The sequence below is a fragment of the Muntiacus reevesi genome, chromosome 16 (genome assembly GCF_963930625.1).
Source record: "Muntiacus reevesi chromosome 16, mMunRee1.1, whole genome shotgun sequence".
Taxonomy (NCBI): Eukaryota; Metazoa; Chordata; class Mammalia; order Artiodactyla; family Cervidae; genus Muntiacus; species Muntiacus reevesi.
The window spans coordinates 55,789,924-55,815,620 of NC_089264.1; the positions used below are offsets into that span (position 1 = coordinate 55,789,924).

The 25,697-nt window shown below is 39.7% G+C and overlaps 1 protein-coding gene across 2 annotated transcripts in view; it reads right to left on the reverse strand.

Moving 5' to 3' along the window:
• The window catches only part of RBM47 (RNA binding motif protein 47), a 174,433-nt gene that overhangs the window by 32,484 nt on the left and 116,252 nt on the right, over positions 1-25,697 (reverse strand). For both annotated transcript variants that reach the window (XM_065907355.1, XM_065907354.1), the window contains exon 3: positions 2,397-2,520. The gene's annotated coding sequence lies outside the window, so the exon portion shown is untranslated. The remainder of the gene's footprint in view (positions 1-2,396; positions 2,521-25,697) is intronic.

Sequence of the window (25,697 nt, forward strand, 5' to 3'; positions counted from 1 at the left end):
ACCTGTTACTCCTTAAACCTGTCCGATGTCTTCCAGTGTTTGAGAATCTGATTATATTTATGAATAGTATTCGTATGGACTTTCAGTGTGTTTGTGTTGAGGGGGGTGGCAATTGGTGAGGATGCCAATTAGACAGAACTAGTCTGTAGAAACTATCACTTTAAAATTCTAGTCGTGTGAATGCATGCTAATTTGCTTCAGCCACGCCCAACTCTTTGTGACCCTATGGACTGTAGCCCGCCAGGTTCCGTGGGATTCTCCAGGCAAGAATACTGGAGTGAGTTGCCATTTTCTTCTCCAGGGGATCTTCCCCACACAGGGACCAAATCCAAGCAGACACTCCTTAAATACAGACAAATTGAACCTCTTTAAAAAAAGAAGAAACAGGTCTTGATAAGTTGTGACCCATGCAAGTTTAAGTATTTTTGTTTGTTGTTTGTCTGAACTCACCAACTGAATTAAGCTTCTTGTAGACAATGAAAAGACCTTTTGTTCCCTGGAAGCAGGTGGAGCAGATATGAACACAAGTGGTGGCATAAATGCCAAGTGAGTGACTGCAAGCCTTACAGGTGCATTCCCCCGTGAACGGGTCAGAGGCATCGAGGTGGACACAGCATCAATTGGATGATACTGTCTACTTCAGAGGCCTGGTGTTAGTTAGTTAGGGCTGGGGTGGGTCAGGGAGGGAACAGGCTTATATTTCCTAACCTTCCCAGGTCTATTTATGATTTTAAATCTTCATGTGAAAGAATGTAATCTGTACACGTGTACAGTGGTGTGAACCTTGTCATATGTCATGTTTGGGGATGGGGATGGCAAGTATCCTTTAGTACATTTCTGGAGGATAGTTTGACAACCTCAATTACAGTAGTCATTAAACTAACAGTTCATCCTCAAAAAAAAAAGTTCATTCTCATTAATTCCATTTATAGAAATTTAACCCAAGAAGATAATCAGAGACACGGGTAAAATTTATCGTCAGGCATGTTCACTACTGTGGTGTTCACAGCACCATGTAATGAAGATCATAGTATGTATTTACATGTGACGTAACAAACCTTCAAATATATGAAAATGGCTATAACAATTACAGCGTCATTGTAGGCTAGAATATTTATTTCATGTTCTCAACTATGTTAATTTTGTTAAATTATATTTTAGAATATATATGAAAAATTTTAAAAGGTCTTCCCAAGTAGCTAAGTGGTAAAGAATCCGCCTGCCAACGCAGGAGATGCGGGTTCCATCCCTGAGTCAGGAAGATCCCCTGGAGAAGGAAATGGCAACCCGTTCCAGTATTCTTGCCTGGGAAATCCCATGGACAGAGGAGCCCAGCAGACTGCAGTCCACGGGGTCTCAACAGACTCAGACATGACTTAGTGACTAAGCAACAACAATTTTTAAAAACTTAAAAAAGGAATATACTACAGTGTTAATTGTGGTTATCTTCGAATTTTCGGATTGCAAATAATTTTATATTATTCTTTAACTTCCAAGTTTCCTTTAATGAATATGCTCTGATAAAAAGAAAAAAATATTTAATTAAAAACAATTTTAGCTCTCTGTGTCCCTGAAGTCAGTGGGCTACGTTCAGAACCCAGCCTAGAGGATGTGAAGAGGTGAGGCAGGTGGACTGGGGGTGGGAGGGGGAGGCAGAGAGTCGGGCAACCAGTGTCACTAGTCGTCCCTCCCTAACATACAGGGATCTGCCGTCTCTACCTCTCAGAGCCAAGGGAGGGCTGTGGTTACGGCTGGGAGGGCTGGCCGTCGAAGATTCGGGGTGAGGCTGGTGCAAGTAACCTTTTTCTTCTATGCCCCCTATCCCTACCATAGCATAGCTGGGATTGTCACCCACAGAATAATGCCTTCTGTCTGTGGAGTATTATAGAGTTGTCAAAGTGCATTTATATACATTGTAGTTCACAGGATTACCATGATTTGCAGAGTCTAACATAGTTATTTTTACCTTATATGACAGGTGAGGAAACAGAAATTAGAGGAGGCATATGGATTGTTCAAGGACATACCAGTAGCTCTCTAACTTTTACAAAGGACCTTCCTTGCAAAAATAATTTCAAAAGCCCACTCTGAGTGAAATCGCTTGAACTCATTTGGGGGAGGTTGGGGAGGGTGAGGGAGACAGATATAGAAGCAGTAAACAATTTCCCTTAATTCCTAAGATGCTCACATAGCACCAGCAGTAGCTTCTCATCTTGGGCCTCAAAGATGTAAACTGAGCAAAGAAATAAGGATTTATATTGTTGGTTCAAAATGACTTATCACGTCGTATGTACTAATGTTGTCAATAAACATACATCTGGTACACACTCTCTATACAGCAGATGTACTGGTTGATAAGAATGAAAAATTATCAAACTTTGGTAAGGTGTACTTACCAAAAACCACCAATTCGATTTGTCTGATCCTCTACACGATGTAGAATAACAATATACAGGAAGATTCAGGCAGCTTTCTTGGGATTTCTCAGTTCAGTTTTTGGAGTGCCCCTTGAGATAAATCCTAAGGAGTTAAAAAAAAAAAAACCTGCTAGGAATGTTTTTTTATTTCAATAAAATTTTCATACGTGCATTATGAATTTGGGGCCATTTTCTTAAAAATATTAAACTAGTATTACTCTAATTATCATACTCTCTTCAGATCAAGAAACGCAACCTTTCATTCCTCCCCCTATCCTTGAAGAAACAGGGACCAGCCATAAGAAAATGACCAATTTCTTCCATTTGTGGTATTTACCCCTCTGTCTTATTTAGAACCCTGCCTCCCCACCCCTGACTCCAAGATGAACAACACAGCGTTTAGGAATGAATACAGATGTAGCTTATATTTTATGCTCATAAATCCACAAGAAGAAGAGGTGGTACCCCTTTAAAGAGATGGTATTATCTAGCTCATGGACTCCCCCATCCCTATTTGGGGGCTTATGTCACACATCACTATGGATCATCACATTCTTTCCTGCTAGATCCAGAGGGTCTCAAAAACCAGTGAAACAAGCACTTTGGCCAACCACCACCAACTGATCAGAGCTGGTATAAAAGAAACTTGTTATTCTGCCCTAAAATGTGTAAGACTCTTTGGAGGATGCTATTTGCATGGGGTACTACAAAAAATAGGACTTAGAGTCCTAGGATAATCTTGAAAGTCATAATATAGAAAGCATTCAAAAGAAACTTAAGTTCAAGAGAAAGGTATTTTAAAAGGGTATGTGAAAAATATGTATCCTGAGCACAAAACTTTTACCTTTATCTCACACCTGGAAATATTAATATAATCTGCCAAACTTCCAGAATATTCTCACCTAACCACAGAGGGCCCTCATGAAGCCATCTGAAGACCAGGATGACTGCCACAATCCAATATGGTGCAGTGGCTGCAACGCCAAGACTTGGAGCACCTAGAAGACTGGGATTTTAATTCTAGCTCTGCCATGCTTTGTTCTATGTTCTTAGGCAAATCATTTTACCTGGCTGAGCTAAAGTTTGCTCCCCTGAAGAAAAATAAAGAGTTGGATTACCGGTAGTTTTCAAACTGGTTTTTTAATATTTGTTTTGTTTTGCTTCATTTTTTTTTTTAAGGTGTAGCATCCTTTCTTCCACCAAAATTTTACCTAGATACAGAAACAAACTGATAAAACAGGAAATGGCTAAGCTGAAGTAGAGGATGATATGGGAAACATCTCCACCCATTCTGCTCCATCGTCCATCTAGGCTGTGTGGGAACACCATAGGTTCTTTAGAACCACAGAGCACAATTTAGAACCTGCCAATGAAACAGCCTTTTAAGTCAGCTACAGGCCTCCCAGCTGGCGAAGAACCCGCCTGCCAGTGCAGGAGACATAAGAGACATGGGTTCAATCCCTAGGTTGGGAAGATCCCCTGGAGGAGGGCATGGCAACCCACTCCAGTATTCTTGCCCAGAGAATCCATAGATTGAGGAGCCTGGCGTGCTGCAGTCCATGGGGCCACAAAGAGTTGTACATGACTGAAGTGACTTAACACACACGAACACAGTCAGTTACAGCTCCAAAATTATTCCACCATAACTATCTTTACATCGCAGTGACTGGCAAGGCATTCAGTGGGATCCATAACATTATAGGAACACAAGCAATAAAACTAAGACACGAACTGGCTTTAATCCTAATTGTTAATGATCTACTAAAAATAAAGCCACACCCTCAAATAAATCATAGAATAATTGCTGTTAAACTCTGTACATCTCAAAGCATATAGCCCTCACCTTTTCTTAAACATCGCATCCTAGATAATACCTAATGATCACCGTCACAGTGCTTGATAAAGAACAATAAATGTGGAAATGACAAGGTGTGTCCTGAAATTAATTCTGCCCTATCAAGACAACAGAATAAAATGTAAACTCCTGCACTATTCATTTACTATTTAAGTGAATCCTGACAAACTTACTCAACTTTTCTGGGCCTCAGTCTCTATATCCATAAAGTGGAGCTAATTCCTTGTGGGACTGTATGGAGAACAGAGAAAATACTTATAAAACACTATTCCTGGCACATAATATTGGTGCAAAATTGTAACCTTTATCTCTATAATGGCAAATGCTTCCCTTTGAAAAATAATATCATGGTAATGGAGATGTAAACTCTATGAAGTGGAAGCAAATTATTAATATATAAGTGAAACTATAGGTTTTACATAGTTTTGTGCTAAATCTTAATGATGGAAAGGATTACTGAAGTGCCTCTCATGGCAATTCAAGTAACAAAAAATTTCCTGGGGGAGGAAAAATACTTAGGACTATTTATTTACTGAAAAACCTGATTTTCCAGAATGACTCCAAACACAAGTCATTTCATAAATATTTTAATACTATTTTATCATGAAAATCTTCAAGCAAAACCCACATGCCACTTTTTTCCTGTCACTCCACACTCATCCTGACACAATATTGGGTGTCCTCAGGCACCCCAAAGTAAACTGTCTTACTGAAGGTCACACAAGATTTGTGGGGAAGTTCATAGAGAAACAAAATAGTTTACAGACAGAAACTGGGTTAATGCATTCACTCCAACCCTTCACTCCTTGTTCTGTGAAAAAGCTACAGACAGTGTCCATCATAGGCTTCCTGGGTGGCACTGGTGGAAAATAACCCACCTGCCGATGCAGGAGAATAAGAGACACGGGTTCAATCCCTGGTTCGGGGAGATCCCTGGAGGAGGGCATGGCAGCCCACTCCAGTGTTCTTGCCTGGAGAATCCCGTGGACAGAGGAGCCTGGCGGGCTGTGGTCCATACGGTCACGAAGAGTTGGTAGGATCCGAGGGCAATCTTCTGTTGAGCTTACGACACCTATGGCATCATCTTCATTTGCCTGCCCTGATTTCCGCCCTCTCTATTTTGTCTACCATATGTACTTTTGAAAGCTGTTCAAATCTATTTTTGGAATGAGGCAAGGTATAAATAAATATGTGAAATTAATAACTGTCTTTTTTCCAAAAGGAGGCTCCAGTCTAATATCAAGTTTCATGCCACATTCTGCTTCTTTCAACTCTCAAGCATAAACTGAGGCTAAAAATAACTTTCTCAACCCCAGTCCTCCACCAAGGAATGAGAATTCTGTTTCTTAAAAACAAACTGGTTCTAAACATAAACCAAATGTCCACACCCCAGGACAATAGAATACGAGTCTGAAGGGAACAGCTACCCACTCCAGTATTCTGGCCTAGAGAATTCCATGGATCGCATAGTCCATGGGGTCGCGGAGTCAGACATGACTGAGCGACTTTCACTTTCACCTTTCACTAACGCTGCCAGGAGTCGACCAGAGCGAGCGTCTGGTAAGAGTGCTGGTCCGAGCTCTGCCAGCAGCGGTCTGAGGCCCTGCCCGGGCACGCCACTTAGCTGTCTGGCCGTAGCATCCTCACCAGCATTCTGAAGCTGATACTAATGCCACAGGTGAGAGTTGTTATAAGGATAACACGAGACACTACATTTTGAAAGCATCTTGTAAGCTGCCACCCATCGGCTCCTGCCTGGACAGCTGCAGCAGCCTCCCAGCTGACTTCATCCCATCCACTCTTGCCTGCTGCAATCAATCTGGCTCTCAAGACAGGCAAAGTGACCTTTTAAAAACACACAACTTGGACTTCGGAGACATGGGTTCAATCCCTGGTCTGGGAAGACCCCGCACGCCTTGGGCAACTGAGGTCGAGCACCGCAACTAACTGAAGCCCGTGCACCTAAAGCCTGTGCTCTACAAGAGAAGCCACTGCAATGAGAAGCCCGCACACCGCAATCAGAGAATAGCGCCTGCTCTCCACAACTAGAGAAAAAGCCCGTGCGCAGCAACGAAGATCCAGAGCAGCAAAAATAATAATAATAACAATTAATTAAAACCCACACAATTTGATCATGTCACCCTCCTGCTTAAATCTCTACCCTCTCTTCCACTACCCTGAGAATAAAGTCAGTGTTCTCAGTAAGGGACGTAAGGAAGACTTTGGCTCCTTCCCCAGCCTCATCCTGTGTCGCTTTTCACCAACACTTGCTACTCCTGGAGCTTTAAATGTTCACCAATGCCCTGCCTAGCTGGCTTGTTCTCATCCTTACACTTCACTCCTCGGAGGTCATCTCTGGAGCCCCTCTCATAGCACTGGCTTGAATCTAATGAAATTGCCCCTTGAGGGGACAAAACCAGTAGAATCCTGGCAATTTTACTTGGTTTAATCTTACAGTAGTTGGTATAATGGCATTCTTCAGTCCATTATAGACTTGACCGGGCAGGATCCAGACCTGATCACAGTTATAATCCCAGTGTCCCACACACAATCCTAGCACACAGTAGGTGCTTCACTGTTTAATTAGTGAGAGGGATTGTTACTACCTTTTCAATACTAAGCACATAATTGATATATTGTCATTGGGAGTATCATGTTTTTGTTCAAATGCTACTGTTCCATACGAATAAAATATAGCCAAAAAAAAGATCACCTTTTAAGACTTTCCTGACACTTCCGGAAACCATGACTTTTAGTAAGTATAACACATATCATCAGGAATAGAATTTAGCCCACTGATAACGTATCATTTATGAATTTTTTTCTTTTTCAACTCAAATGTTTCTTACCAAAGGGCAGAATGAAAACTCTCAAAGGAAACCAGATGATTTGGATTTATCTTTTTTTATATATATATATACAGCTTTTGCCATGTGACGGCAAAGCAGTTAGGGGAAAACGAGCATACAAAAGGATGTTGGACTTGAAATTGAGGAATTTAAAAACACACTTCCTCATGATATTAAAAAAGAATACGCCTAAAACATCCCCAGATCACCTTGCCAAGTACTTTATCTTATGTCTCCCCTGAAATGAACACAGCAAAGACCAAGTCCAAACAAGCTGGGATGGACTTCCCTGGTGGTCCAGTGGTTAAGAGTCGAAGCAATGTAGGGGGCCTGGGTTCAATTCCTGGTCTGGGAACTAGGTACCACATGCCGCAACTAAGACCTGATTCAGCCAAATAAATAAATATTGAAAAAATAATAAACAAATTGGGATGATTTGCAGGGTAGAGGAGGCTAGTCCCAATAGTACTAATTATAACAAATATTCAGGGAGTGCATATTAGGTGCCAGGCATTGTGCTAAGCGTTTCATGTATACTTAATTGTTACTACAACTCCACGAAGCAATTCTTTGTTTATACTCATCCTGAACATGAGGGAGACTGCTCATTTGTTCAGGTTCCTTAACTGTAAGTGATGAAGCTGGAATTGAAACCCAAGAGGTCTGAGACCAGAGTCTGTGCTCTTAATTATTGTGCTCTGTGGAAGAATCCAGTTGCTTCTATACCCCAGTTTGGGAGTAGAAAATGAAAATTTGTGTTACAACAGAAATGACAAATCACTGTATGTATTTATATGGCAGTTTCAGAGTCATTTATGAGAAGTCAAAACTGTGAACAGCAAACCCATGGATTGTCAAGGCCCACCATCTAAGGGTTTTCTGAAGAATCTCAATATCCACCTTCAAACAGTAAAAGATATGCTTGGCTTGGGTTAGAAATAAAGCTAGGAGTGTAACTTTTTAGATGAAGAGTAGAAAATGTGAGATACTCATAAATATTATGGGCTCAGAAATACCTGGTCACCCAACTTGTTCCCTGGATTCTTGAAAAACTGGCATGCTCGGGGAAGTTCTCGAGAAACCCTATGAAAGGCATAATCAGAGCCTGCAATTTCACTGTCTGTGACTGTCAATAATCTCTAATCAGATTGTTCTTTCTCGCTAACATTTAACAAAATTATCCATGTCTTTTAGTCTTTTCATAGCAAAGAAAATGAACATAGTAACCTTAACATCACAGAAATCATTTTTAAAATGAACGGAAATTACCAATTCTTTATGTATGATTCATAAATGGTGGTTACTGCAATCTCCCCTACCCACTCCCTCCATTTCTTGTGTGTGACATTTGACCCTGTTTATAATGTGCACCTTGTACCAGTGAAACCTAAGGCACCAGCTAGTTACTCATTAAACCTGGGTGCCAAGGGCTGACTTGTACAAATTACGCTGTTAACTGCCCAGCCTGGCCTGTGTGCAAAAGTGGAAAAAGCAATCATCATAGCTGTGAAATTCTGTCATATCGGCAGAATTGAACTACAAATTGCAGCAATTCGTGCCTGACCTCTGATCTGTGAAGTTAAGTCTAAACCTTTGAACCTCAGCTTGGAGTTGAGAAATAGTATTTACTTGTACCCAAGAAGATGGCTGCTGTGAATAGTTAACCCCGGGTGCCTGGTCCTCCATCTATCTCCACCTGCCCTGAAAAGTCAAGAGGGAGATCTGGAGGGTAAACTTCTCATAAAGTGGCATTATGAAAAAAATCTAATAAAAGCAGAAAATTTCAGGATCTAACTTTTTTTTTTTCCAGGATGCAACTTTTTTAAAGGAGTATATAAAAATAATTTTTAAAAAGGAGAGAATCTGAGATAACTGAAATTATTGGACATTTAAGCCCAGTGAGAATGTGTGCTAAAAAGTTTTCTTTATAAATTAGGCAAAAATAGGGTTTTGACTATACATTAAAACTTTAAAAAAATTTAATCAAATGATACAATCTCTCATATGTTATATTTTTAAATAATTATCTAATTTCTGTATAAAATACAAACTCATATTAAGTCAGCTCTATGAAAAAGCCATCTTGGGAAATCAGTTTTACTTTCTGAACCTAAGCTTACCTTCTCATACTAAACATTAGGTGTAGGCTAAGGAATAAGTATAACATCAGTAATAAATGTTTTTATATATACATTTTGCTATAACATTGATTCATCATATTTTATTCATAATGACCAGGGTTTTTCTTTTTAGGATTAGCTTCAAATGCTATCCAGATCATTCCATTTCCAGGTAGAAAGAAGCAAATAAAGACTCTTTATATCTGGCTTCTTTAATATTAGAACAAATCTAAACAAGCACATAAAGTATAACTAAATTATTCCTTCTAATAAAAGTGAAACTAATTTATATAGTGTTTAAAGTATATAAACCTACACTTAATTAATTCCATTTCATAAACTTTACTGTTGGTTTGAAAAAAGCAGTATGATTGATATGAGTCCTTTTACACCTGAACTTTTCTCAGTCATTATCAGTAACCTTTACGTAGTAACTCTCAAGAGCTAATTCTATTAATTTCATAGTTTTCCTTATCACATCTCATTTAAATAATCACACAAAATTCTTCTGTAACGACTGAGTCTGAAATGACTTTGGAAAACAAATGTGGATATTACTGATAAATTCCTGCTTTTAATCCCAGAATGAAAATAGCAGCAATCTATGAAAACATGACTTTTTTTTTTCCACCTAGTTTTTTCAAGTGTGATAAAGTGAAGAGATGCTAGACAAACTGTTTTTGGCTTTTTTTTAATGTTCTTAAGAAGTTTGGTTTTGCTGCTGGTAAGCAAACTGCAGCATTTGAAATTCTCACAAACTTCTAAATTTTTTTTGCCCTCAATTAAAAACAAACAAAATGGATCACTTGTTTATTCAACCTGATCTAAATTACTTTAACTAAACAAAACCATCTCCTCCTCTCTTCCAATTACAACAAATAAGGTGTCCCCTACCTTTCCAGTCTTGAAATCTGGATGCGACAGGCTAATGGTAACAAAAGCTTTGCTTAAGCAAACTTTGCTCCTGATCCAGGAACTGCGTAACTCTATTATACATGACACACTTCGCCTCATTGGTCAATGAGCTTTGGCCACTTAAATGCCTTGGGAGTCATTTGCTAAGGGCACCTGGAATGAACTTGAGTGGGTGGTACAGAAAGAAGGGAGGTGTTTAAATCACCAGATATGAAATGCTCCACAGCAGCCTGACAATTTAATAGCAAACTTACGGTAGCAAATGGATCTGGGGAAGACCCAAGAAGACAAAAGTCCTGACATTTCATACAGAAGGAAATGTACCTGAAGTATTTTATTCTAACACCAATACTAACTGAAAGGAAACAAATTTTTTTTTTTTTAATTCACCTTCCTAGAAATAAGGTGGGTGCCGATTACATTGTTCTGCTTGCCACAAAAAAAACAATTCTTACTTCACCTGAGTTGTTGGGTTTTAAGCACTTCATGAAGCACTTAGAAAATTTCCAAAATAGAAAGTACTCAAAAAATGTTACCATCATTTCCTAGAAATGTTCTATTTTTTAGTATTTTATATATATATATATATATATATATTTTTTTTTTTTTTTCCTTCTCATTGTATCTGGGGTAGGTAACTGGGAGTGAGTACCCTTTATCTTTTCTCCTAATCACTACCAGTAATAGGGTTTAGATAAGCCTGGTAGAAAAAAGAGAGAGACAAAAATTACCTAAGAACTAAAACCTCATTTATTTTACTTTACCCATTTGGAGCTGGCAATGGATTTACTGGTAAGAGGCAGGGGAAAATAGAAGGGGTAGAAAGAAAAAGGAGTAGTAAAACATGATTCATGGATAATAAAAACAGTCTGTACATAACAACGGGTTGGGAGGACCAGAAGCACTTAAGCAGAGTAAATATATTCCTCTTCAAGCAGTGAAGAGATGGAACCGCTCTGGGGGCTGAGATTGTCACTTCAGGCAGCCGGCGGATCAGGGGAGAAGGGACCAGGAGATGGACTGCAGGAGGGTTCCTGAAAGCTAGCCAGTGACATCTGGGAGCACCTGGGCCAGAATTAACATGAGCTTACAGCTCAGGGGTAAAGAGCCCACCGGCCAATGCAGGAGATGCAGGTCTGATGGTTGGGAAGACCCCCTGGAGAAGGAAGTGGCAACCCACTTCTTGCCTGGGGAATCCCGTGGACAGAGGAGACTGGCGGGGATCACAGAAGTGGGACAGGACTTAGCATTCAAAGCAAGCACCCCACAGGGTACAAAGGAGGGAACAAATCTATAACTCTACAATTCATCTATACATCTATAAATGTTTGAAACAAACATTTCAAACCTGTGGTCTTGAATTTTCCCTTAGTTGTTATTTTATAAATCCCATAAACTTCAGCAATTTGAAGTAGCCAGGATGGGAAGTAAAAAGGCCAGAGTGACAAGTTTTAAATCTATCTACTTATATTTTTTAAGAGGGACACTTTTATTACTCCCAAATGAAATAATCTAAAGCTATCAATAGTGACAAGAAAATTATCAACAGGTTCCTTAGTAAAGGGTCAAAATCCAGAACAAGTCTAAGATTATAATCACGTTAAATATTATATAAAACTAAATTGCTAAGTTCTGATTAAAGGAAAATGGAAGCAATCTTGCAATGATACTAAGGCACTGTTTTGAAAGAACTACTGAATTTACACTGAATCCCTTTTGACTAAAAAGGAACCCAGAAAATCTGCCTTTTTATATAAGTGTAATTGAGTATATTATGTAAGAATATTATATAAGAATTTTTATAAATTCTGGATGTGTGACATGCTTTAAGCATTAGGAAGAATATTTTTGGCTTAAAGGTTTGGTTTATGAATGCCTGTTGGTCGAGTGTGTGAGTATACATGAGAGAGAAAGAGAAAATGTGTGTGTGTGTGTGTGTGTGTGTGTGTGTGTGTGTGAGTGAATTCTTATACAAACATTACCAAGAACACAAAAACATAGGAAACAAAGAATCTCAAGATGATAAATTTTTACAGTAAGCACAGGGCAGCTTTTCACTGAATATCTAAAGGCATAATTACAATTACAGCCTGCCCTAAACAAAAATGAGCAACTTCTCCCTGCTTCTGCTTTGAACAGAGTTAATTCTAAAAGTGTACATGGCACACCAATATCTACGGTCTTGGCAAAAACAAGGCACACAAGTTATCATAAATGCACACAATATAGACAAGTACACAAGAAAAGTAAAAGTCCGCCCTGCTACTGGCAGGGACACCGATTCCTATTACATACACCTTGGTGAAGGCAGATGTATAAAAACTGCATGTCTGTGGCATCCCAGTAGACATGTGCTACATTTGCTGCCTAACTTCTGACAGCTCTGGCCTGCTTAAGTCATCCCTGGAGGAACATCCTTTCTCTTAACAAGGCAACTTTGTTTTTAGAGTGGACTAAAGAGAAGAAAAAAAAAGAAAGTTTAGTCACTCAGTCGTGTCCAACTCTTTGCGGCCCCATGGATTGTAGCCTACCAGGCTTCTCCATCCGTAGACTTTTCCAGGCAAGAGTACTGGAGTGGATCGCCATTTCCTTCTCCAGGGGATCTTCCAGACCCAGGGATTGAACCCGGGCCTCCCACACTGCAGGCAGACACTTTACCGTCTGAGCCACCAGGGAAGCCTTGGAGCGGACTGGCAGCAGGCAAATATGAGATCTGAGACTGTGGCAAAAAAAACCTACTGGTGCAAAACAGAAGCCTGAGGCCAGATGAGCTCTAAGGTAGATCTGGAAAAAGGAATAAGAAATAAGATTCAGACAGGTCATGTAAAAGAGAAGTTGTAGCATGGATGGGGACCTGGTAATAAACCGGGAAATTGTTGTGTGGGTTATTTTAAATAGAGGTAATATCTACCAGAGCTTCCCTGATAGCTCAGCGGCAAAGGATCTGCCTGCCAATGCAGGAGACTCAGGGTTCGATCTCTGGGTTGGGAAGATCCCCTGGAGAATGACATGGCAACCCACTTCAGTATTCTTGCTTGAAGATCCCCATGGACAGAGGAGCCTGGCGGGCTGCAGTCCACAGGGTCACAGAGAGTTGGACATAATTTTGTGACTGGCCAACAACCTTTATTAAAGTCCCTTTTACATCCTATTAGGAGAACATTATTTTTTTATTTTATCTTACCTAAAGACTTAAAGATATAGCCAGTGTGAAGATCAAGTGAATGTGTGTTGCTCTGTATTTAATAGTAGTATATAGTTTTCCAGAAGTAAACTTTACACTAAGTATTTAGAATTTCAAAACTTTTGCTGAAATTGGTTACTGTATTAACGCATGACTAATGCAGAAGACGAATAAATGGCACAGACACACACATATACACACCCCTGAGGTATGAGCCTTCATATGAAAAAGTGTCAATTATCGGCACTGAAGCCATATTACCTGGATGGGTGGTGTCAGCAACAATAGTTGGTCATGACCAGTAACTAATCAACATTGGGAAGGTGGCTTCAAAGAGTTGAAGGCATGCAGGGATGAGAGTCCTCCTAAAGAAGGATAAACAAGGAACCCACCAAAAGAATGGCAACACTGTTAAAGGATTAACACCTCCAAACCTCTTTTGGTTTCCACATACACCCAGCATACACACACCTTGGCCTCAGCTCAGGCACTGTTAACACCCCTTTACCTACAGGAATCTTCACTGATTCTTAGAAACCTGCTAGGTTTGACAGGGACCACTTTCTGCTCCCCTACCGCAGCAGACCATGAGACCTCGTAATTACCAGTCTTTTACTTACAGACTTCTTATTTTTTAAAAGAAGTTGAGAAGAAATACTGAATGCAGGTGGAGAGGAGGTATCTATGACAAAGTCATAAATGATGTGTAAAATCCAAGCCCTGTGTTCCACTTTTAACACAAAGAAAAGTCACACTGTAAAAAGGATAACCCCCTCCCCACAATGAGCAATCAGATTAACAAGAGCTCTGGAAGTGTGTGATTTTGCAAAGGAATATGTAGGTTTTACTCTTTTATAGTTAAATGGTATTTTCATTTCCTCTAAATTGCCACAGAAATCTCCTACCATTCTGGATTTACCAAGCACTGTGCGTTTCTGTCCAGATGTGGTTTTTTTCAGTAATGCTCTGAGATATAGTCAAGTACCGACGGAAAAAGCAGTCGAAGACCTGGACCCTGACGTGGGTTCTGTGAGCTGGGAGCTAATAACTAACAATCTTTTGGAGACACTCAAATATCAAACAACAAAAACACATAAAACACGGGGTGACCGCGGCCCCACACACTGTGTGGACAGGAAGCACTGCCTTCAGGAGGGAGCCTCATCAAGCTGCCCGGAGTCCACGGGGACAGCGGCCATCCGGGGGTGCGCAGGCTGCCTTCTGATTCACGGTCATCCTAGGTCACTTACACGGCCATCACGGGCCTCACGACTCGAAAACACGCACTTCTTGGGCCTTCCCTGGTGGCTCAGGAGTAGAGAATCCGCCTGCCAACGCGGGAGACACAGGTTTGATCCCTGGTCTGGAAGGATCCCACGTGCCTCGCAGTGACTAAACCCACGCGATGCAACAGCTGACCCTGCGCTCTGCAGCCGAGGGCCGAATCTACTGAGCCCGTGAGCCGAGACTACCAAAGCCTGCGGACCCTGGAGCCCGGACTCCGCCACGAGAGCGGCCACCGCGATGAGAAGCCGAGCCCAGCAGCTGGGCTAACCCCTGCTCCCTGCGAACAGAGGAGAGCCCACGCAGCATCACAGACCCAGGACAGGCAAAGCCAAAACTCAAAGAATAAAATAAAAACACACTTCTCCGTTTACTTTGTGATTTAAAAAAACCAAAGCCTCTTTGCTGAAGAATTTTTCTTATATTATACCTAATCTATTCCAAGAATTAGGACTAAATAATATTGGCATTAATCTTAAACATAATGTATTTCATAAGTATAGTACCTTAATCAACCAAGAAATTGAATCTTATCTGGGGCTTGAATGGCTGGGCAAGGTACTAAATAAGTCATGTTGTCTTTAAAAGACTTTTAATTTTTTTTCTTAAAACTCTTGGGTTCAGTTCTTGTTTAAGTTTAATTATCTGATCAATAGACTTTTGCCATTTTCTAAAAGAAGTACTTATGTTTTGAGAACATAGAAGCAGATATTCTAGAGAAAAAATTTAATATGGAAACAATAGAAATCATGCAAAAAAGAATCTTGCAGATTAAAACTTTAACTGCTGTACATCTATAAACATCGGTTAAGTCATTAATTAGAAACATGAGGACACCTTTTAATAGATCTAATTGCAAGGCTGGTCAGTTTAGATAATGCTAAAATTAGCACGCAGTGTATGTTCAAGAAAAAGAACAACATAAAATAGTACTGAAGCAAATGGTTTAGACATAATGAACCTAATTTTCTATGAGCACATGGTAACTTCTCAAGATATTCAATTTTAATTGGTTAGATGAGTCATTCGGTCATTCAACAAATGGTTACTGTCATTAACTGTCTTTGTTCTAGACCTTGAAGATAAAGTGGTGACTAAGACAGACATGGTCCTTCCTGTTACGCTGGAGAAACATAATCAAAAAGAAAATATATACATTTAGGGGAGGGAGCATAGTGACAAATACTATGAGGAAGAATAAAGCAGAGTTAGGAGGGAAAGGGGGAGCTATTTTGAGTAGGGTGGTCAGGGAAGTCCTTTTTCTTTCAAGGAAGGATTGCAGTGGGGTATCTGAAGACAAAATTGGTGAAGCTGAAGTACAGTGACCAGAGGAGGCAGGGGTCAAACGTGGGGCTGACAGGCAAGGATTTTGGTTCTACTGGGCTTAATGGAGGATTTTTAGCAGAGAAGTGACGAGATCTGATTTTTTTTTCTTAACATCACTCTGGGGTGAAAATGAGATCCCAGGCATGCAGATGAGGAAGCAGAGAGATGGACTGGAGGCTGTTCAGGCCTGGTAACCCTGGGGTCATGAGCAGAGAAGTTGACTTTGAATTACATCATAAAGGTAGAACGGGCAGGGCTGACTAGTGGACGACCTGTAGTGTCCAGGATCCCTCACACTGCAGCCTGAGCAGCTAGGGTCGGGGTGGTTCCATGACAACATGTCAGTAATACGGGGTAAAACATTTTGCATGGCATGGCATTCAGTCATAAGCACTAAAAGTGCAAATGTATAGTATCAGTGATGTTGACCATCGGGCAGCATCTTGGAATGTTATTTTTAAAATCTAGGTTTAAGCCAATCAACTCAGTCCTTAACTTCACTGCTAAATGTAGTGTGTGTAAACTCTGCAGTCCTCTCCATTTCTACTTTCCTTTGGCACTTTTATGTTCTTTAATTAAAAAAAAATGTGCATGCTTGGAAAGCTGACTTCAGGGCCAAAAAAAAAAATAAATACACAAAATACAGTCTCATCGACCTTCGTTATTAAAAGAGACATGCTGGGTGGGTGGGAGAGGGGATATACCAAAGATCCATGTTATTGAAAACTCCCAGATTTGAGGGAGACACAGACTTGTATAAACAAGAGCCTGCCTAGAAAACCGGGGAAGCTCCCAAGGCCTCCTGGAGGGGAAGGTGGAGGACTGTAGCAAGTGGGTGCCTCCCTCATGCACGGTCTGCCCTTCATCTCCACCAGGCCCTCTGAGTTCGCTGCTCTTTTCTATTCCATACTCTTTCCATCCTGGGCTTCATGATCCATCCTACTTAATCCCCCTCATGACTATGATCTGCTTTGGAAGACCTCTATCACTGACTCCCCTTCTGTCCCCCAACACAGACTACAGTCTAGGATCTTCCTCCCTCATCCGGTTACATCACTTGGCCTTTACTTTCTATTCTTCCACTTGAAAGAATAGTCTACAATCTTTTTTAGATGTCCTGTTAGCTAATAATATGAAATATGCCAGCTAATATACTTATCATATATGCATGGCATATATATTTTAATCTCTCACTTCAAGAATTACAGATGACTCAAACTTGACAAGATGTTCAGTCTCATTGGTAAGCAAATAAATGTAAATTCAGGCAAGAAACATGCTTAGACTATCACTTTTAACCAATAAAATTAACAAATTAGCAAAATTCATCTTTAATGAATAGTGCTAAAATGTCACTCTTTAGTAAGACAAATATAAATTGATCAAAACCATTCCTTAAAAAAATTGTAATATATATGAAAAGCATTGAAAATATTTATTCTCTTCACTTGGCAATTAAATCATTAAGATCTATCTAAAGAAATAATAAAAATGAAGTTTACATACAAAGATGCTTATCTCAGTGATACTTATAATACATTTAGAAACTATCCAAACACTTCACTTTGAGGGAATGATTAAATAAAAGATGGTAAGAAGCTACTTAAAATTATATTAGTTCTTCAGTCACTAAAAATTACCTTTACATAGAATTTTAATGTTATGAATAAAACTTTATGATATGTGAGAGTAAGAAAATACTACAGAAAACTGTATGTATAGCATGATCTCAACTGATACTATAGATGTAAAAACTAGAAAAATATAATAAAATATTGATAGTGGTTGTCTTTGGATAGTAAGAATATTAAATATGGTTATTTAAGTTTTTCCACTTTGTAGTCTATATTTTAACATTACATTTGGTTATTAGAAAAATTTAAATGATTTTATAAAATAATTTCTTGTTTTAGCCCCTTTCTCTCCTTTCAACCCATCATTTTAAGTTCTTAATGCCAATTATTTCCCTTTCTCTTATCAATTTAGCTAACACTAACCACACACATGAGAAACACTGGGTTGGAAGAAGCACAAGCTGGAATCAAGATTGCTGGGAGAAATATCAACCTCAGATATGCAGATAACACCACCCTTATGGCAGAAAGTGAAGATGAACTAAAAAGCCTCTTGATGAAAGTGAAAGAGGAGAGTGAAAAAGTTGGCTTAAAGTTCCACATTCAGAAAACTAAGATCATGGCATCTGGTCCCATCACTTCATGGGAAATAGATAGGCAAACAGTGACTGACTTTATTTTTTTGGACTCCAAAATCACTGCAGATGTTGACTGCAGCCATGAAATTAAAAGACGCTTGCTCCTTGGAAGAAAAGTTATGACCAACCTAGATAGCATATTAAAAAGCAGAGACATTACTTTGCCAACAAAGGTCTCTCTGGTCAAGGCTATGGTTTTTCCAGTGGTCATGTATGGATGTGAGAGTTGGACTGTGAAGAAAGCTGAGCGCTGAAAAATTGATGCTTTTGAACTGTGGTGTTGGAGAAGACGCTTGAGAGTCCCTTGGACTGCGAGGGGATCCAACCAGTCCATCCTAAAGGAGATCAGTCCTGGGTGTTCATTGGAAGGACTGATGCTGAAGCTGAAACTCCAATACTTTGGCCACCTCATGCGAAGAGTTGACTCACTGGAAAAGACCCTGATGCTGGGAGGGATTGGGGGCAGGAGGAGAAGGGGATGACAGAGGATGAGATGGCTGGATGGCATCACCGACTGGATGGACCTGAGTTTGAGTAAACTCCGGGAGTTGGTGATGGACAGGGAGGCCTGGCATGGTGCGATTCATGGGGTCGCAAAGAGTCGGACACGACTGAGCAACTGAACTGAACTGAACCACACACAACCTCTTTCCTTCCCATTTGATAGCCACTTTTCCTGCTAACCATCCAGAAAGCAGTAAGAATTATCTATCTTAAGTGTGACTGGGATCATGTTACTCCAGTGAAAGGAATCTGATGTGATCCTGATCATCCATAACATTACGAGCTTTTTGATCATGAACTGCAAATCTTAACTTCTGACTACAAACCACTGCATAATTTCCCTTTGTTCCTCTCAACCTCAACAGGCACACACCCACATACAAAATCCCCGACTCCCTTTCTACTTTCTATGTCTGAACAGACCTGTGTTTTCTTTCACCTCTTCTCTGGAATCCTCTTCTCAGAAAGGCTTCTTATGCAGGTATCTGCCTTTCTCCACATGGCTTTCTTGCCACACTGCTTCAGCATTTCTGCTTATGTATGTATACATACACATATATGTGTGTGTGTGTGTGTGTGTGTGTGACTATTTGACAACTGTGTGTCATTTGCAAAATGGTTTGGAATTTCTTTTATCACAGCATTGCATAAACTATAATTCCACATTTGAAAATTAAAACTTATACACAAAGTTTAAGACTTTCTCTTGATTTTTTTTTTTTTTTTGGTTGTTGTTGTTGATTTACATGGTTGCCATTCATTTGCATGACAAGCTGATAGTATTAATACCTTACAAAATACATCACATACAAGCCATCTGCTTTCAACGTGTCTCCCTGCCAAGGGCATACACATGGAAATTCACTAACCTGGGTGCTCAATGCTCTTGATAAAATTCCAAATACTGGTAAAATATTTTGACTTACCATATGGAGCCATAAATCATAGTTAGAAAATTCACCTTAGGAAGAATCCTTGTGAAACAAAGACCTCAAAGCTAAATCTCTTTAGCACTTTGGTGAACAACTATGAAGACATTTAGGAAGAAGGAAAGTCACAGTAACAGATGCTACCTCTGTGTAGTAAGAGCATGCATGTGTGGGCCTTTTCTGTTCTCCTACCATATTTGTTTCAGGCTTCCAATCTGAAATCCATATGTGTCCCTGACACCAGAGTGCATTGAGAAGCACCTCACTTCTCTGGCATCGTTTTATAGAAAAGGAAACAAAACAAAACGGCAATGGAACAACTTATTAACACAATGTGTTTTCAGAAACACCAGTGCTGAAATTACCAGCCCCAGTTAGTTACGACTGAAGCTGTGAAAGGATATATGTATGAAAATCACTTTGATCTGATGTTAATGAAAATAACAGTGTCAGTTATGATCCCTTATAATTACTCAAATGGACAATTTTTTTTATTGGAAAAACACATTACTGTGAAAATGTACTTTTATAATGAGGAAGTAGACACAGCCCTCAAACTTACAAGCATGTGATTAACAAAACTGCTTATTAGATTTCTTTTGCGTGGCTATCTGTAATGCATTTATTGGAAGTAAAACTACAAAATAATAATAATAATAATAATAATTAACTGAAGTGGCAGAATACCATTTATAGTACTTAGTTCTCTTTCAAAAATGAAAGGAAAATTATAATAAGAAACCTCCATTTTAGATTCAGTTAATAATTAAACTTAGGACGGAGACATATCAGTTAATAACTGAACTTAGGTTGGAGAATTAAATAACTAAATGCAGTAGTTAAGATTAAAACTAATTTTCAAATCAAACTAAAAAGTGGTCCCGATCATTAGTTTTTCTTTCAACCAAGAATTAAATGGAATTTAGAAATATCTATTAAGGGAAAGGCTACCCACTCCAGTATTCTGGCCTGCAGAATTCCATGAACTGTATATAGTCCATGGGGTCGCAAAGAGTCGGACACGACTGAGCGACTTTCACTTTCATAGCATTAAAACAAAGTCAAAAGACAAACTACAAATGGGATGGACTACAAGGCATATAATGAAAAGTCAGTTAACTTACCGTGCAAGAGCTCTTACAAATCAATAAAGCAAATGTAACTCAATAAATACAAGCAAAAATATGAATAGGCAATGTGCAGAGAAACTCAATGGCCAATATACATAAAAATAGGTTCCACTTTATTCACATTGAACTTTGTTCCATTAAATAAATGTAAATCTAAATTTTAAAAGTCCTATCAAATCAGCAAAAATTTGGAAATTTTATAACACCCACTGGTGGTGAAAGGTGGGAAAAACAGGGATTCACATATACTCTAGTGGGAATATAAACGGGTATAAGGACGTGGTCGAGAGTTCTAAGATGCGTAAGGACACAGAGTAAATTCTTTTTTTCCTTTTTAAAGATTTTTTTTGATTTTTTTAAATGTGGACCTTTTTTTTTTTTAATTTGTTACAGTACTGCTTCTGTTTTGTTTTTGGTTTTTTCACTTTTGTTGGTCTGAGGTGTGTGGGATCTCAGCTCCCTGACCGGGGAAGTCCCCAGAGGAAATTCTTTCATGTCCATATTCTTCGTGCTGCCTGACCTACTGGCTTACTCATACACTACAGACCCTCAATTCAAAACCTGTTAAATAACAAAAATACATTAATTTTTTTACTTGCATAAGAAAACAATCTAGCTCCTGTCCTATCAAAAGGAAGAAGAAATGTTTATCTATTCAATAGTAAGGATAATTACTAATTTGTATAGTGTTGTATAACTTATAGAATTCGTTCTTGTCCATACTTAATCTCAGATTGTGGTGGAGTAATTAAAGTTCTCATTAACTTGTAGAAATGGACTACATATAAGGAATATTTATGATAATGTTACACCCTGTGATGGGCAACAGGCTTAATTGGAAGCTGTAAAATCCTCAGAAGAAAGGGGTTGGAGTGGGGTGCAATGAGTGCTGAGTAGAAGAGAAATGGGTTGAGAAACACTGGCTTGTGAATTTAGAAGTTCTGGTAGGCCCAATTCCCCATATGACTATGATTGAACAGAGCACACACGTGCCCTGTTTAACTGTAAAGGCACTCACCTAGCATTTGTGTGGCTAGTCTCTGGGTGATTTAGATAGTTAAACATAAAGTTTAATCAACTGTTTTCTGTTGGGTGATCCCTGATTGTTCCTGTTTTCTGTAAGTCACCCCTAGTCTACTCACAAGGATTCAAATTTACTTAGGGTGGTCCCCGGCGGCCCAGTGGTTGGGGATCTGCCTGTCACTGCAGACGTGGTCCGGAAAGATCCCGTATACCACGGGACAACCAAGCCTGTGCGCCGCAATGGCTGAGCTTGCTAGCTGCGGCTCAAGAAATCTTGGGTCCAGCAACAAAGACCCAACTAAGCCAAACATAAAAGTAAATAATAAAATTAAAACCTATACATATATATTTATTTTTAAATGCCAGTACTTATTTACTCATTCACTGGAGTGGACGTGTCTTAAGATTTCAGTAGTCACCAAAAATTACTCCTTGTGCTCCCCCAGGAGGGAGCAACCATAGGATAACCAAAGCTTATTAGCTCTTTTACACCAGAAATTTCTTTTAGAAACCTTTATTGAGGATTGGCAGATAGAATTCAATGTGGCAAAGAAAAAAACAGAATGGGTCAGAGTCTCAGAAACTGACATGGTCCTTGTGGTCACTATTATCTGACGATGCTAGTGATTTCACCTGAACATCATGCATTTCTTTCCTGTTAAAAACTAGTATCTAGATATACTGTATAATAAATACACACACCGTAACAGCTGCTTCAGGGTGTGTGGCTTAACTTGATGTCTTGGCGCTCTTTGAAATGATCATCTCCAGGGTTACTGGTCTCTTACTCTGGCTGGCCTAAAGTTTTTGGAAAATAGTAGACAGCCAATAACACTTACAGGTTGGTAATACAGAGCTACAAAATATATTGAACCTAAAGCTTTTGATAATAATTCTCAGCATATCACAGAAAATTCTATTGGATATTTAAGTGTTTAAGCAGCTCAGGCCTGGAGAGGTATCTGTGGTGCTGATCCCAGGCCACTCTAGCTGACTAATTTAGAACTCATGGCCCATTACTCATGGCCCTCAGCACATCTTCTGCCCCATCTTTCACACCCTTCTATTTGTAATCATGCTACATGAAGAACAAGAGTGGCTTGGCCCCACGTATAAAGAGACAAACAAAATTTCATTGTTATTAATATAACTGGATCTTTGACTAATTCACACTAAGTTCAGTCTTCCAAAAAATAAATCTACTTTTTACCTGTCCTTGGATAAAATTCATCTGATTTTATATATCATAAAGAAAGCTGATTGTCAATTTATATACTAATGAGTCCTTTTCTTCACTTTTCCCCTATGTATAATCTAGTATTCTCGAATTTCTCTGTACCTACAAGGCCAGAGGAAGAAAGGGAGATAGCCACATCCTTTCTAATACTTAGTGATGCTTCTAATAAAAAATTTTAATGAGGAAAAAAAAAGGGAGGGCAGGAGAAAGACTAATTGAGTAATTGAGTACTGGTTGTACTTACTCTACTAACTAGAAAATACTGGGGGAAAATGTCTCAAAAATACTTTATTCTTCTCATGGGTAAAATGGGAATAATTATTTCCCTATAACAACCCAAGAGATGTTGTGAAGGAAAAAAATTTACGATATGCATGAAAATGTTCTGAGTGTTCAGGAAGAGAAGCAATGTATTATTATTAAAATAATGCTCACCTATTGTTTTAATAGTAAATACTGATATTCAAATGGTAAAAACATAAAACTTGGTATCTAGTTATAGTCAATAAAATATTTTTTATTAAAATATTACTTTGTTTGAAGGTTTTAGGATTATCTTAACTATTATCATTCATAAATAACTAGAGATTGGCTATATTTTCATTTTAAAGGAAGCTAACTGAAGGTTTCCTGATGAGAATTGATCTGTATCTTTTTTTCTTTCTCTGAAAGTAAAAGCCATCCTTTGGCTGAAGGATGGGAATAACCTGTATGTGTTTTTTAAAAATTCCATTTAGGCACATAAATAGCAGCCCATGTCTTGAAGCTGCAATGGGAGAACGTGCTGCCCTCATGGAGCCTAATGTTAGCTCCTCTGTCGAGTTCAGAGAGGGCATTTCTATCCCCACTTCAAGAGGAGAACTTGACGTACTATGAAACTTAAATTAGAATTTTTTAGTGACATGATTTTCATATTTATGGTACTTCCGTCCTGACCTTATCTCAAATTTGTTTAGGAAAATACATCTCTTGGGACTTTCCTGGTGGTGCAGTGGATAGGAGCCTGCCTGTCAATGCAGGGGACACATCTTTGATCCCTGGTCCGCTAAGACTCCACATGCCTCCGAGCAAGCAAACCCCTGCGCCTCAACCACCGAGCCCACGCCTGAGAGCCTGGAGCTGCAGCTAGTGGGCCCCTGCACTGCGCCTGCGGGCGCCTTGCACCCTAGAGCCAGCAAGCCACAGCTACTGAGCCCGAATGCTGCCACTGCTGAAACCCGAGTGCCCAGAGCCCGCGCCCTGCAGCGGGAGAAGCCACCTCAACGAGCAACCCCCACACCGCCGCTGGAGAGAGCCTGGGTGCGACAACGAAGACCCAGCATGGCCAAAAGTAAATAAATTCTAAAGAGAAATGAAATTCCTTGCAATTGTTCTCATAGTATCATCACCATATAGATAGATGGATGATCAAATAAGTTAAATCTGCAATCCTTTGGAGAAAAGAAGATCTCCTGTTTGGAAGTAACAGCCAAGGTGGCCACACTTCAGTAGGAAATGTGTCTTGGTAGTAAATGCAGGTGAGGTTCATCCTGGTAGCACATTGAGGTCATGGATGATTGGCAAAGAAGCGCAAACTAATGGAAACACGACTCCAAGTTCTGTAGTTACTGTACATGGAAGTAGTTCAACATAGACCCAACTGACCTGGCAAAAACAGCAGCACCAGAATAGCTAACTCTGATTGAACATTTGCTATGTGCCAACTCTGGGCTTCCTTGGTGGCTCAGACGGTAAAGAATCTGCCTGTGCTGCGGGAGACCTGGGTTCGATCCCTGGGTTGGGAAGATCCCCTGGGGGAGGGCTGCCAGGCCACTCCGGTATTCCTGCCTGGAGAACCCCCATGCGCAGAGGAGCCTGGCGGGCTACAGTCCATGGTCACAAGGAGTCAGGCACGACTGAGCATAGCGCCTCTGGCCGAGACTTCACGTGTTAGCTCGTTCAATCCTTGCAGCATCTCTATGAGGTAGTAACAACGTTATGCACACTTTACAAATGTGGAAACTGAGGCTTAGAGAACTTGTATAAGTTGCCCAAAGTCTCACGCTACTAAGTGAGAGAGAGAACTCACACCGAGGCAGCCAGACTCAAGTCCGTGTTTCAACACCAGAACCGCAATGCCCCTAGACGCCGTGATGGGGAGAAGCCAGCATTTCATCCACTAGTCTCTGTGCGCCCGCCTCATGGGTCCAGCTGCCTTGTGATTCTGCCCCCAGAGGAGGGTCTGAATGCACTGGCTCAGACTTGGCATTGCTCAGCCACACCCGCAAACTGAGATAGAAAATGAAGACACCAATTAAAATGCAAAGCAATCTATCCTTCCATTTTAAGACACTGGAAAAAGAAGAGCAAACTAAACCTGAAACAACACAAAGAAGGAATTGAAGTAAAAAAGAATAAAAATTCAAATGGAAATAAAGGAAACGGACACTAGAAAAATAATAAAGAAAATCAGTGAAACTGAAAGTTGATTCTTTAAGAGAAAAAAATATGCAAATCTTTAGTTAGAATGACCAAGAAATAAGAGAGAAGACTCAACTTACTAAACTCGGGAATAAAAGAGGGGTGTCACTACTCACCTCTCAGAAATAAAAAATTATAAGGGAATACCATGAACAACTGCATGGCAGCAAATCTACGACCTCGATGTAATGGACAAATTCCTAGAAAGACATTTCTACCAAAACAGACTCAAGAAGAAACAGAAAATCTGAA